Raw genomic sequence first — 15,287 nt, forward strand, 5'->3', positions numbered from 1 at the left:
TGCCTCTTGAAGTCATGTTTGAAAAACACCTTGACTAGGCTTTAAAGGCAAAAGGCACTGCTCATGAACAATAAACTGCTTTCTTATTGTAGGGCTACATTTAGCCTTGGTATAAGTAGGAGAAATTTCATTAAACTTCTGAAGTTGTCCAGTTCAAAGCATTGTGCCCACAGGGTAAAAAACTGGGAGAGTTGGAAAACTTCTATTAAATAATCAGTTTCATCTTCCCATCCAGCCAGGATTGTTTCCAGCAGTACACTGAGATTTCTTAAGCAATGGGACTTCGTGTGTGGGGAGCTTAATTTATTCATAAGTCATTTGAAACATGTCCAAGTAAGCATGGGAAAACTTAGGTCCATCAATTTTTAAAGATATTTGGAGATGGAGGTGATTCCAATGGAGAGGGGAAAAAAAAATAAAAAAAGAGAAGCATAAAAATGATAAACTGGTATTTTAACACATTGAGATGAGTTGTATTGGTTTAACTACAGATGCAAACTAGCTACCATGCTACGTACTCCATGATGGGAAATTACCTCTAATAAAACAAATTGCTACTATGTTCAGTATCTTCATCTCTTCTCGTTGTTCCTTGAAACTTTCTTTGAAGGACATGATATTATATTAATTCTCACTTTGAGACAAAGTGTGTCTTGGTGAACAACAAACTACAAGGTTTAGGAGTCTTGATGCTGAGTCAAAAAGATTCTGAATAGCTTACCTTAACTTGAACATCACATTGCAAAAATCAAGCCATGAGACAGAAGCAATACATCAGAAAGTTGTCAGTCCAGACTTCGATGTATTTTGGGATCCCCCCTCAAAAAATGTCATTAAAGTCAAAGTGAAATATCACTGGCATGACTAATGTATTTGTAGTCTGTCTTGTCATCTTTCTTCATATTTGTATAAATTACTGCTGCATAGCTTTGGAAGAATGGGTTGGATGAAAGAAAATCATTGAGGAGAGCAGGAGTTGCTGGCAGTGGGTTGAGTAGCAGATCACATACACTTCACTAGGCATCAGAGCCTAGGCTGGCACTGTCTTCACTTGTACTGTAGCACAAAGCTCTACAGAATCAGGTCCCAGCAAATTGGAACAAGCTTGTTTGGGGAAAAGGCTATTTATGGAAGTGGAGAAAAGGTGAGAAAACAAGTTTTCCTGCTATGTTCCCCAAATCTTCCCACACCCTAGACTTTCACTTCTACTTCACAGTCTGAGAGAAAAGGGAAAAACATCTTCCCATGCACGCACGCTTCCTTTGCCACAGCATGGAATGTTGTTGCTCCCAGCAACAAGTTCAAACCAAATAATACTGTTCTTTATCTGTGGGCAGCAGAATCAGTTTTGTCTACAGAACTCTAACAAAGCAAAATTTCATTCTTCGCTATCACACTTACTACTTTCATAAAATCTGAGTTAAGATAGTCCCGAGTTGTCTCACATTTTTCTGAATGACCTTCCTCTTACTCTACTGTTTTGGCCCCATATGGTTAGTTTGAGTAAGAAATTAGGAAAACATGGTTATATGTTATACTGAGCGTACATATAAAAGTCTATGGAGTGTTGGACAGATGGCATTGTTGTAAGAAAACTTTTATAGAGGAATAGCTACTCGTTGTGACTTTCAGTCTTCCCAAAAGTGTTCAAGTGTATTTAATAGTATTGCAGTGTTCATGGTGGATGTAACTACATTCCTGGGGAAATTCCCACAAATTGTTCACTTTTTGACTAAGCTTGTCTGACTCATAGCAGCTGCAGGATACAGCTGAGAGACATAAGAACACCTAACAGTTAGGGACAACTTGAACATACTTGATGAGGAACTATGAGGTCTGAACCAGAATTACAAGATGTCTCAAAGATTAAGACCTCAGTATATGAAGGAAATGCAAAAGGCTGGGCCTTAGGACAAGCTCTAGAGGTAATAATGCTGATACAGGCATTTAGGAGTAGCAGTTCTGCCCTGTTTATTGGTGTTTTACTTCCATTTAAAAAAAGATTTCTCACTGTGGTTCATGATGCTATTGAAGTCCTTGAGAGCTCAAGTAAAAGTATTGCTGTTGCTGGAAAGACACCCAGGAGTTCAACAGGATATTCATTAACCAAAAGCAAAGAGCTCCAGATAAAAAAATAGATCTGAGCCAACAAGCCCTTACTAAGATCATATTAATAAATGACAAAGCTGTCTGAATTCTGATACTAATCTTTCACACCCACTGTAATTGAGACTGAGGTTTGATAGCCAATGTATTCATGAGCCTCCACCTGGGCGTGTCAGAGCCTGCACGATGCTCTGTATAGGCTTTTATGATATGTGTTTGTTGAAGGCATGCACATTCTTCTGTTACCCATCAAAAGGAGAACTCAAATTTAATATGAGCAACAATACTTAAAAGTATGCAACTCTTAAGATAAATGCTTTCAGTAGACTACTGTGTCATTCTGGAAAGAGTTCCCTCTCAGCGGCAGCACAAGTAACTGTAGAGATGTTTGCCTGATGCTTTCTGCTGAAGCCAGGCTAATGTCATTACACATTACTTCCTCAAGCAGTGCCTGAGCTTTGCTGAAAGATGGCTCTGTGGCTCTTCCCCTCAGCCCACTTCACAAAGAAAGAGCTCCCTTCAAGAGCTAAAAATTTCCTCTCTTTTCATTATGAAATCAAACTGTTCTCCCACACTAATGCATACGTGAATGCAGCATCAATTAAACGGTTTGGAGTCTGAAAACACCACACACAAAGCTTGTCAAAATATTGCAACTGTACACAAAGTTCTTCTTCTCCTCTTGGATGCTTTCCCCGAAGTGCCACAGGCCGAAAGCTCAGTCATTGTATCTTGTCCCTTGCAAAAGCTACAGAGTCAGCATTGCCAAGAGGTGTCCAAGGCAGTGCACACATCTGAAGTGGTCATTCTAGGTATCCTGCCTCGTAATTCTGTGAGTGAATAAGGCAAGTGAACAGGACAGAGCTTTTGATTTCTCTTAATTGAAATGGAGTTTGCATTAGTTCAGAAAATGCTGCACATTGTTCACATAAAGTTACCATATAAGATAACTCCTTTGACATTCAAGTCTCCATAGAAATCTAGATGTTTCTCTTGGCTATGCATTTCCAGTATAGTTCTGATTTCCTCTTTATTTTTTGATTACCCCAAGCAAACCACATCGATTCAGAAAAAAAAAAAAAAGGTAATGGTCCATAATATGAGAGAGAGAAACACAAATGCAAACCTTTTTCTTACTGTGTATATATGTTCTTCACTCACACATTGCAGGAAGCATCAGTCTTTTCTCCCCCACCTCTTCTACTGGGTAATGTAGAAAGTTATGGAATACACTGACTGTCTTGAAGGTCTTGATAAATGCTATTCTGTTATGTACTTAAAAACTTCTGTAACTCTCAGTTGACTATCAAGTCCTTTATTTTTCCAGACACTTACATTTTGCTAGTGGGTTTTTTGCTTCTTTTCTAGGAACTTTCTAGAGTTACTCAAGACAATGAACTTTCTAGCAGAATAGTTTAATTAGATATGGGGATTTTTTTCTGGAAAGTAAAGAAGCCTGTAAAGATGAAAATTTTGATCAGAAAACTGAATCTTAAGTTACACCTGTCTAGTCAGGACACAAAAGAATTATGTAAAGTTTGAAATCAAAATTGCTCCAAACCCACTTCTTATCATATTTTTTACTATGATATTCTTTGAAACAAACTGTTAAAGACCAATAACTCTGCAGTAAGTACAAGCTGGAAAATGTGAATTATGAGTAAATTAGAGAAAATCACTATCTGCTGGTGTGCAATTTGCTAGAATACAAAAAGGAGACAAAATGTATTGAATATGTTACTTGTTATGAATTATTTGCCCATTACAAATTGATGTTCTGCTCTTCTCTTGGATCTGAGCCATATAGTATTTATAATATTCTCTTCTGGTGCCCTTTATTAATATTATTTTTTTTCAGTTTTTCCTTATTTGCAAATCTTTCTTTTTCAAATTATACAACATCTGCAGCTAGTTATAAATATTTGTCACTTGAGAACAGTCATGACATAAAGACATCTGAAGAGTGAGGCTGGAGGACAATTGGTGATTATGTGTCACTGATGCTGCAAAATGTAGAAATACTAAATCTGAAATATAAATTTACAAGAACCTGTATTATTAGATATACAATAGCTTACCAAAGTAATAAAACTTCTCATACCTACCAACCACCTGAAGATATAAGTTCCTATTTATGATTATGTACACATTTTTCAATTAGCCTTTACTCTTGTTTGCAAGCAATGTGATAAGCTACTGTGGCATGTGAAGATAATTATATCCTTTTTTACAATTCATGTTTTCTCTATAGGGGAAAAATACTTTTGCATGGGCCAGAGAACTTAGATTATGCTTAGAAAGAAATCAGTTCTATGGGTTTGTTCTGATAAAAACAAATAAAGAAACAAAAACCTATAAAGGGGATAGTGACTCTTGTCCAAATATATCTTTTAGGTTTTAAGGGTTAAGGTTGACCCTTTCAAAAGCCCTTTCTAAAATGAAAGGATACCATAGCTAATTTGACCTGTCACTGAAATGTACTTATAGCTTAAAGCCAAAAAATTCTTTTTGCTCACTTCAAACTAAGAAAACAACAAGCACATACTTGAAAAAAAATGAGAGACATTAGCAGTATCCAGATTTTTCTAACCACTTGGCCTTCCCTTGCAGAGCCATTGCATCAGAGTTATGGCTGGGTAGGTGGTTTCCAGCTTCTTCTGATCAGCCTTTTCCAAGGAAATTGGATCCTCTCTAGTGAGAACTTAAAATGCTCTGTCCAGATCAAGGCTACTCCACTTAGTGAACTTAGACACCCTGTATAAAATGGATTTCAAACCCTATCTAGAAGAGCAATACAGAGTCTCTATGCTGCTGGTCCTCAGCTCAGAAGTGAACCTAATATCATATATGAAAGTAGGTTTTTCCAGAAAGTTAGGAGTAAGTTTAAAAGTTAAGGTATGGACAGAGCTCTTGGGACCATGGCATGAGAAGGATAAGAGACGCAAACTGTCAATTCAGATAGAGCAATGGGTAACGTCTGCAGGTCTGAAAGCTTCTAGAGGTTGAAGAGACACCAATTTCCATGACAGTTGCATACTAAGATTAAACTGTTGCTATACCAGTAAAAAAATCCTGTGTCATTGTTGCTTCTGCTTGTTTTCTTGTATGTGGCTATTAATGGAAAGCTGGCGTTGGAATCAGCCTGTGAAAGAGATGTTTGCAACTGTTGTTCCACTGACAACAGTTTCAAACCATGAGAACACTCTTTTCATTGCTGTTGCCCTCTCAGTGCTTAGTCAGTCTGTTCCTCTACAGTGACTGAACAGTCTCACTCTGTTCAGGAATGATTAAAGTGCTAAATGCCTATTTAATTTTTTGTATAACAAGTATAATCTAGAAATTCTGGAAAATCATTTGCAAGGTAAGACCTGAGCCATCAGCTGACTCCACTGGAATACGACTCCTTAACTTTTTGATGTATGTACAGATAAAAGTCCTTCCATGAGCAATTGTTTCCAGGTATAAGGGTGTATGAGTGAGTCATTTCTCACAGTAATGACAAAACGCAGTCCCTTGTGAGCTACCTAACCCTTATATGTTCACTATACAAAATGCCATTTTTTTAAGCTAAAGCTTAATAGGGAATCTGGGGTACATGCAATGTAATTCCTCAGACTAGAATTTGCTCAGAACTTTTTGCAGGAGCACAATGGAACTGGCATTCATCACATTTGTCAGGATGTCAGCTGTGCAAGATGGCATCTTTTTAACAGGTACTAGTTTTATTACTGGACATATTTATTAGAGTTTATTAGTGATTCAGAAGGGGAAAATGCTGCTAAATTAATAGCTTTAATCACTGATTCCTACAGCCTTCATTTTCCTTATAATGTCCCCAGTGAACACATAGACCCAATTCTCCCTAGGTGTAACTTCTCTAGACAAAGGGAAGTGGCTCAAAGAGAGCTAACGGTTGTGATTTGACCTGTATTTGTCAGTGCAGTGTCTCAGTGCACTAGAGATAGAAAGGAATAAATATACTAATATTCCAGTATCATGGAGAAGCCTGCATATCCTACTCTTCCTTTTGGGATACATATATTATGAAGAAAAGTGGTGATGGGCTTCAGAGTCGTTCTCTCACCTGTGGTTGAGCCACAGTCCCAGCCTTCCAATTCTTGAGTTAATGGCTTGTAAATCTATGAGCTGAAAGCATGCACCTCTTCTGAAAGGAATGTCAAAAAATTTGAAGGTTTTTTTATTTGACTTCTATAGACAAATATACACCAAAATTTATATTTTTTTTAGAGCACATGAAGTTTTAACACAGCGAAATTCTTGGATGTTAAATCTCTACCAAAAGTAAATTTGAACTAGCTTGTTAAGATTTTATCAGCTTCTGCTAAACAGTCATCCTAAACAGACATCTAGTCGTTATAGTTATGAAAAAGTCCATGATAGGTCTACTTGTGTTGAGTTCGTAATAAAAAATGCATAATAGAGGGACTCTCACATTTCAAAGTGAACTGTGAGAATGTTAACTTCAATATCATCAGCTACACTTATGGTCATTGTATCCAACTACTCTAGGGCTGTGTGTAAAGGCATCTTAAAAATTATGACTTAGGCCAGGGAATAGATCATTGTGATTTTCCATCAGTTAATTCTCTTCTACCTCAAGCAAAACATCATTTCAACAGAATGTTGGGTGCAAATCAGTTGAATGTGGAATAATTTAGAAGCCCACTCTGAAATCTCATACACCATCTAGTAGGAGGACTTTTTTGCCCCCTCACCTTCAAGCTATAATATGACTCTGGAAAAGAACTTTCCTCCATCCTCATCCTCACCCACCTGTACTGGACAGAACTAAATGAGACTTTTGGAGATTGAAGTGTTTGGGAGTGTAAATGTGGAAAAAATTGAAAAATATTGTGCAATTTTCAAATTAATGGGGTTCACACCTTGTGACCTGAGGAATCTGATGCTTTCAGCTAAATTGGTGAATGATTACGGGATTACTGGTTAGTGGAACATCTCAGTTAGTGTTTGTTACCACACATTGACTTACCTATCTCAAAATTGTTTCTCCTTTTTGTCAACCCTCACTGTGCTGGACAATTGATGATTTATTGTAATCACAGACCTGTATCATAAATCAGGAAATGGAAGTTATCAATAACAGCTAACACAATTTATCTGTTTTGTCCTACAGTTCTGTCTCCCTTGTCTCTCTATTTGTTTCTCTGTTGTAGAACTAATTCTGATCATTCAGTTGTTGCTTAGAGATACAAGGGTAGCTCTTCTCTGGGGTGGTACAGAGAAATTAATTGGCTTGAAAAATAGAACTTCGCTTTATTACTTGAAATCACAGAAATAGCAGGTGCATCACTACTGTTAAGATCACTCTGTTCTGCCAGATAAATGTTAAATTATAAATGTAATTTCTATTTAGCCTTTTTCAGAAAAGGTGAATATGGTGATAAAATTTTCAGAAAAATATCCCAAAGCTGTAAGTGAAACCAAGAAAAACCAAAACCAAACCTGTTCCTAATTTGCCAAGAGAAAAGCAGAGAGGGATCTTCTGGCAAAATAAAAGCATTCAAAATGTCTGGAATCACTTGAACTTCTCTATTTTATATAGGGAATGAAGCAACATACAGGAAATGTGCTGAATCATTTGTGGTCCCTTAATATACTACTGTTTAAAAGGTCTTAGCCCAGACTCAGTGGTGTCTTCATTTTATAGGCAAGTAATTAGCTCAAAGGAAAACTGTAAAGCATGTCCTTTCCATTCCACATTTTTACATTAGTATATATTCAGGCTGATAGAAAGAACCTGACTCGAAATAATTAATTTGCATTTAGGGGTTATACAGCATATTCATGCTGATAACAATTGAGCAAATCGATGCAAGGAGAAATCATAAATAGTATTGTCTTGTCTTTTTTTTTATGGCGATTTCCTAGGAAGTTCTAGTATGTGGTTTTTAGATCCCAGTTCCAATAAACCCCACCATGTTACACTATTGCACTGAAAATACAAGTTAAATTTTTCTTCAATAAACTCATAAAAATAACAACCACACCCCACTGATCTGCCATTAGCAATAGTATTCTTCCTTATTATGGTGTCATTTCACTTTTCTGTCCTTCACATTACCTCTCAGCAACTGTTCTGGCTCCTGTGTTTTGCTTGGAGGAGTGCAAGGAAAATGAAGGGAAGCAGTACATAGAACACTTTTGATTGTTATCCCCTCTACTTTCAGCAGCTACACTCATAGGAGTAAGTGCTGTGCACCTAATTACAAATTGTGGTGGTGCATGAAGGAAGCTGCAATACAGTTAACCTAGAGTCCATATTTCTAAATTAATTTTTGGGGGGTGGTGTGAGAAGAACGAGGGAATCTTATTCCAAACTGCAAAGGTAAGATGATCTTTACAATTTATTTTACTGGGAAGAGTTTTGAAATTGCACCAAGTAGGTGTGAGTATTAGCAATTTATTAATGATTCTAGACAGCTAACTGGAATCATCTTAAAGCAGAAACTGTCAAGTTGTCCTTCCTTCAGAGAGGAACACCCAAATTCACAGCTGATTTTTTCAACCTTAACCTAGTTCTTGCTGTAACAGTTTGAGATTAGCCTATATGCACATATTTGTATGACTTGAAGGCAATTATGTTCTAGACTATTCATAATTATCCTGACTTTTTTTTCTAAAATCCACACTATCAGTAAAAGAAAATAATCTAGACTCAAGGTGGAATTGTTTGCACTAATGATGTAGAGAAGTTAATTAACCTCTATAGCTTTCAAGCATAAGATGAAATAAACCTCTTGCCATCTTGAGAAATGCATAAACTTCTGTACATTTTCCTTTTAAGCTCTTTAATATCTGCTTAAGAATTAAGCACTAATTTGAACAAGTTCACCTTAATCATTCATAAGGAAATAGAAAATGAAAGAGCTCTCATTCCCAGAATAAAGGGGCGGGAAGGGAGCACATAGATAAGTGAACTTCATTTTAGTTTTGACACTTAGAAAACTGCAAGTTTAGCATATCACTTAGCAGAGGTTAATGCTGACTGTCATTGGAATGAGCGGATGAAGTAATGATTAATATAGTCAGTGTTTGCAAATGAAATTCCCTGGTAAAATACAAATAAACTGAGGGACTTCTTGAGTTGGTCACATTTGAATTTCTCATTGGAAAAAACCCAAAACAACAGGGTAAGTTGGAAGTGGGCTTCTTGCTTTTTTCCAGTATTGTCCAAGCTTCCCCCACCTTTTTTCTTACAAGTCCAAACAATTAGTGCAATACAATTTATCTCAATCTGCTTCATATTTTTTAAGCAAAAGAGTATGTTCAAAAGAGTAAATAAACCTAAACATTTTTCATTGATATACCAATGAGTTTCCACCTCTTAGTTAATTTATATGACAGGTTTATAACTGCTAAGTTAGCATAGTGTTTTACAATAATTATTTCAAAAAATCTTGCAAAAGTGGGCAGTAAATTTAAGTGCTTTCTAACAGCTGCCTTCAGAGGTTCTCACTCCTTATCAGATATTCAATAAATCCTGTGTGGCAATAGTGAGTGCTTACATCATGACAAAGACTCTTTTAATTGTTCAATTTGGATATTAAATGCCAGCTGAATATTGATTTTTATTTTTTAGGGGTTTATTCATTGCAGCTTTTAGCCTTTTTGTTACTGAAATTACTAGCCAAACCTAGATTACTAATACTGATAAATGTGTCTAAGCCTGAAGATTCTGATCCTGTTCTCAGGGAAAATAAAGTCAAAGAAGTTGCTCAGTTACATAAACTATAGCATCTATATCAGTATTTTGAAACTTAAAATAATAGGTAGTTACTCTGCATAATTTTATAATTCTTGTGAGTAAAATATAAGGAGGAATTAGTCATGCCAAGTCATAGATGACACTGCAGGTAAAAATTTTCTGTAGCCACTGATGCTTGATGAAAGTTCCATGGTTCAGTGCTGTAAGACCCATCATACTTTAATCCTAGCCTGCAAGAGGGTCCCTGAATCCTGAGAACACAGTAAGCAAAGACTTCAGTCAGGTATTCTAGGTAATCTCATAGCCTGAACTTTCTCCCTAGGATATGATAGTGCACAGACATAATCTAGGCGGACTTTAACATTTATTAAAATTTTAAAGAAACATCAAACTAATACTGGGTTATTTCAGAGGTTGTTATCATAATTGGCAACTAGTGGGTCTGGTATATTAAATCCCTGTGTGAAGAAATCTTTCTTTCTTGCACTTCCCAAAGTTAAGAACTGCATGTCTTCTTCTGGGGCCATATTTGTCTTTTCTAGGTAAGAGATATGTACCACAGCGTATGCTTTTTCTTCCTCATTTTGGCTTCCTTCTCTGCTGCAAAGTAAAGGTCTAACTGCCTAGTATGCTAAAAGAATCATATTTCAGCAACACCCCAGGCTGTGTGTGTGAACAGCAGGTTTTTCTTTTGTTGCTCTACTGAAATTAAGTGCAATGGTCTGCTTTGTTCAGAATATTTTCTGTATCATTTTGTCCATCTTTGTTTTCATCACTCCCTGCTAGAACTTCTGGGCCATGAAGCCTAACTAAGGGGCACTATCATCTCGGTGAGATTCCTCCGACCGCAGCAGGAACTAATTGTGTTTTCTCAGTCCCTAACAGTGTTACTCAAGGATCTGTTCTCCTTCCCTTTGGCAGAAAGTTTCCCCTCACCTGGAAATCCTCAGTCGCCACAGTAGTGCTTGCATGCCCCAGCTATCAGGAGCATTGACACATAAAGGGACTGCTTCCATATACAGTGAGGCTCCAAGGTGCAGCTATGGGTAACTCCGGTGGTGGTGGGGATGAACTTGTCCCCTTGAATTATTCTCTTTATAAACTTTCACTCAAGGATAGAAAACACAAGTAGGGATATATTAAATATTATATTTCTATAAAAGGCCCGATCCAAGGACCAGTGGAGTCAGTGGGAATCTTTCCAATAATTCCTGTATGTTTTGAGTCAGACTCTAAATGCTTTCAGCCAGGAATGTGACTCGGAACTGAATCCTGCAGATGATCCAGGGTCATAGAGACAACTTGCTTCAGTGAAAAATTATGTGAGGGGGGCCTAGAACACTTTGATGTCCTTGTCATTAACTTTTACTCCACAAAGACAAACCTTTTGCCTTATGAATGACATAAGAAAGATATTACCCTGGAGAATAAGGATTGAAAGAACAGAATTCAAACAGATTCGTTTTCCTGTCATGCATTAGTGTATTATTCTGGCTATGCAATCCAGACTTTGGTGTGCAGCTGTCACTGAGAACCTTTCCCTGTCTGTTCTCCTTAGTTAGTTATGAGGCTTTTTATAGTCTTAGAACTTACTTATCAGTCCTGAGTGTGTACTTGGGCTACACTCTGTAATACAATTTACTCTTTCAGTTACTATATTTCTATCTGAGAAACACAGCACTGAATGAACATGAAACTGTCTATTAGGCGGGATCAAAACCACTGTGGATCATCAGGAAATAAGGTAAGAACGAGATGAAAACATTTCTTAGGGGCAGATGAAATGGCTTACAGAGGCTTCACACACTAATCCAGTCAACCAGCACTGTGACTCCTGGAACCTTGGCAATGTAGTTTTAAGGAATAAAGTAGCAAGAACACTGACATATATTTATATTTTTATTTAGGTTACTTAAACTGTTGTACCTCAGGAAGAATTCTTAATCCCTCAGATTCTCAATACAATATAGTAAAACATAACTTAAATTCTACTGGGAAAATGCCTGCCCTGATACCTTTAAAGTCGCATGCATTAATGTTCCCATATATTTCTAAGGCAAATGTAAGCAAAATAATCCATTAGTATTCAAAGAGGGGAATGTAATTAGAAATAAAAATGTAAGATAACCGCATCCACCTTCCCAGAAAGAGATTTACCTTAAAGAACAGGATTAAAATGTTTGCTTTTAAAGCTTTTTTACTAGGTAATTTCTAACAGAGCATACTTCTCTTCCCTCTTGTCTCATAGAAATGGCTGTCCCAAACCAAGTAAGGGCTATATTTATCTTCAGTTCTGAATTTCTGAACTTGTGCTGTCATTCAGGAGCTCTTCTTAGATAAAATACATCATCATTTACTCTATTAGAAAATAAATGTATGGATGTATTATGGAATTTGCATTCCATTACCTTGGTTTGCATGCCATAAAACATTTATTATACCCTTGGGCTACAGTCTTAATAATGACTGGGTGAAATGCACTAATGTGGTCTTGGCCTTGCTATAGAACAAAAGATTAATGCTCTTTGATGTCACCCAGCTAATAGTTGTGCTCGCCAATTTGTCCCTTCAAAAGACATTACAGTCCCACAGACAATCCCTGTAAGACTAAAGCAAGCAAAAAATGTTTAAACTAAACCACAAGCTGAAGCCCAGTTAACCAAATAAGCATTACATTAGATTTCAACTCTGAAACTAAAGGTGTGCAAGTTCCCTTCAGCAAGGAAGAAAGATGTTCCGTGTTTTATTTCATTCTCTCCTTTTCTGATTATACCCTACTGACATGAAGTTTAAAAAAAGCCATCAATATTTTCTTATGTTTTATGGCAGATACAAAATAACATTTTCGTTAAGCTCCTGGAAGGCATATATCAATACCATCTACAATCCCAAACCTCCCAGGGTCTTCTCATATAATAAATTTTGCTTGCCTCTGATAAAACTATTGAATTTTTTACCTACCTCCTCCTCTTTAGACAGAGGAGGAAGAAGTTATATCTTTAACCTTAAGCGACAACTATGAGATTTTAAACTTTTTTAGACAATGTACCACTACTCTGTGTAGCTTATTAAAAAAGAAAAACAAACAAATCAAAACAACAAAAACCCAAACACTTGATGCAATTAAACCACCCTGTCATATCAGCAAAATTTACAATCTTGTCAGACTTCATGAATTGAGCAGTGAATCAATATTTGGATGACAGACATCCGGGGGAAACTGAAGGAGGAACCTTGTGCCTCTCCCTGAGCCTGTGCCCCAGTAGTAGAGAGGGGTGTCGATGCTGCTGGATGTATCAACCTTCTAATTATCCTAAGCTGAGAAAGAACTGGCTGATTCACCATCTGATGTGAATCAGCATTGCTATTTTGAAAGCAGTGGAGTGACAGTGACTTACACCAGCTGAGTATTTTGACAAGACTGTATGTGTTCCAGTCTGGAGATGTAGCACTATGCCCACTTGGATTTTCCAAATGGTTTCAACAGAGGACTTTTCTCCTGCTGCAGTTTCTTATTTTGACTGAAATAGTTTTGCAATGTCCTTTCCAACTGAAAACTATCTGCTGGTATTTCAACTGGAGCTGGCTGTGCTTCTGAGGTGAAAGGAGCCTGTATCCATTTGAAGGAAAGCTGTTTGTAATTATATAATGTAAAGTTCTAGATATATAATTAGCATGTACTATATTAAAACTCTTTCAAAGCTCTAGAATATTGACTGACAAGCTATCCAAAAGCATGCCTATATAGCATAAAAATTTCATAAAGCTTTCAAAACCACTAAAGTAGTGGTCATAAAGCAATCCTTTGCACGCAGTTGTGATTGACATAGCAGATGAACCAAAGTGAATATCTTTTTCTTTGTGTATCTCATATTGCAAGAGAAAGCACAATGTGTTTTAAAAATCCCAGTGCACAGAGAAAAATAGCAATACAGGGAGGAGAATAAGACTCTACAGTATCTTTTGATAAATAGATTATAAAAAAAGAGTGAGAAATTGTTGTTTGTTGAATGGCAGATGGAAAATGTCTCTTTATAAGTAAAGTACAGCCCTGCAAATTGTAGCAAATACAGTGTGCCTAACACTCGTCCTACAAATGAGATGACAAGGAAATAATCCAGATTGTCATTTTTTTCCCACACTTACTTTGAAGCAAAAAGTTTTGACACTTCTCTAACTACGTGGCAGGCCTTATGTTGCTGTTTGTGTATATTGTATGTGTTGGATATTTGATTATGAAACATCAAGCATTAGCATTAGGTATAGAGATCAGGTATAGATATTTAGATTATCAGTTTTAGAGGAATGTCTTTACTGATCATCTGTAATGATCACAAGACAGTTGGAGAGCAGTCTTAGAAAAACCTCTACCAGCACTGGTGTATGGGTCTGTGCAGTACCACAAGACATTTATTTCAAAGTCAATTTAAGGCAAATTGCAAGTGCTGCTGCTTCTGCCTGGTTGAATTTGTGATTTACATCTCTCATTTAAGTTCTAGTTAAACCTGCATTTCCTCAACTTGAGTTCTGAACTCAGGGTCTCATGTCTTTGTGTTTGGAAGCTGCTGAACTGTCTCTACCTGCCAGAGAACTATTATAGGGAAATATAAAGATATTCCACTTCCAGGTACAAAGTAGGCTGATCTCATATTTCTTCTCCCATGTCTCTTGGCAACTCTATTTACACTGGCTTCTGCCTGTGTTTCTGTTTCCCCTTTGGCTGACTGGCAGGTCAGAAACTCTGCTGGTGTGCAGTTAGATTAGCAGTGCCTAACTGTAGAGCCCAAAACATAGAGGCCAAGCCTGTTCTGCCCCTCTCTGCAAACCTTTCCCATCTTGGCAGCCAGATGAACTGCTGTTTGTGTGAGCTTGCCATATTGCACTGCCCCGTGAGAAGCTGATAATTGCTTTCATCCCAGAGCTTGGTGGGTAACACACATTATCACTGTCAACCTTGATTCCCCTCTCACCTTACACAGATATCTTCAAGAAACAGTGGAATATCTTTGCAAGAACAAGTTTAACCATTAAATGACTACTACTAAACCAGCTTAAGATCTTGAATCAAGAAGTGCCAAAACAGAATACAAGAGATTGCTTGGTAGGTCCTACCTCCTTAGAACTTCTGTATACTTCTCTAGAGATGATCTTGCAAGGAGATGTTTCTCTGAATCAGGAAACAGAGCATCTAAAATGATCTTATCTTCCCCCCCAACAACCATAAATGTTGTGGTTAGTCCTTACTGTTATGTCCTTTGGATTCTTGCTACTGAATAAGAAAGATATTTGTTTACCTACTACCATTTTACATTCATTGTAAAATTCACCGTATGGCCACAGACTACTTCAAAACTTCACTGAGTTATCTTTTTCACCTTTCTAATTTTTAAAATTTTTTTTTTTAGAATTTTCCAAGACATCCATGTTGAGACAT

The sequence above is a fragment of the Myiozetetes cayanensis genome, unplaced genomic scaffold (genome assembly GCF_022539395.1).
Source record: "Myiozetetes cayanensis isolate MyiCay16 unplaced genomic scaffold, myiCay2020 scf10, whole genome shotgun sequence".
NCBI lineage: Eukaryota > Metazoa > Chordata > Aves > Passeriformes > Tyrannidae > Myiozetetes > Myiozetetes cayanensis.